Source organism: Penaeus monodon, chromosome 23 (genome assembly GCF_015228065.2).
Source record: "Penaeus monodon isolate SGIC_2016 chromosome 23, NSTDA_Pmon_1, whole genome shotgun sequence".
NCBI classification, from domain to species: Eukaryota; Metazoa; Arthropoda; class Malacostraca; order Decapoda; family Penaeidae; genus Penaeus; species Penaeus monodon.
Window position 1 is genome coordinate 4241417 of NC_051408.1, and position 471 is coordinate 4241887.

General features: G+C 35.9%; 1 protein-coding gene across 1 annotated transcript in view; it reads right to left on the minus strand.

Annotated features, from left to right (window-relative positions):
• LOC119587735 (baculoviral IAP repeat-containing protein 7-B-like) overlaps window positions 1–471 on the minus strand; it is a 4607-nt gene that overhangs the window by 3719 nt on the left and 417 nt on the right. The gene's annotated exons all lie outside the window — the stretch shown is intronic.

Sequence of the window (471 nt, forward strand, 5' to 3'; positions counted from 1 at the left end):
ATGTATAAAACTGAAATATTGTATAACAGACACTACAGCAAAAAATTATTTAATTATTTTTTTCTCTCCTGTGACAGGTAAAGAAAATAATGTAAACTAGAATGAATAACGCCATTAAATATGAGATGTCACAAAAGAACACCAACATGTATGTCATTCCGGTGTGCATATAACAGAAGAATAGTTACATACACACGGGAATAACATATACATTGTTATCCCATCGCAATTCCTCTAACACATCTCTCGTTCATGAAGTCATTAATTTTCGTTCATTCCTTAGCTGCACTCGTGAACAAAAAGGCACTTTGTTCTTCAAACCATGTCACGAGCACAGTGTTCACTTCACTGTCGTTTGGATGAACAACTTACGGTCTGTTCACTTCACAACTCACTGAACAAGGAAGGTTATTTGTTCGTACGCGTGTGATCTTCTACTTTGTAAGTCCATGTCTTCGGTTTCGCATATAC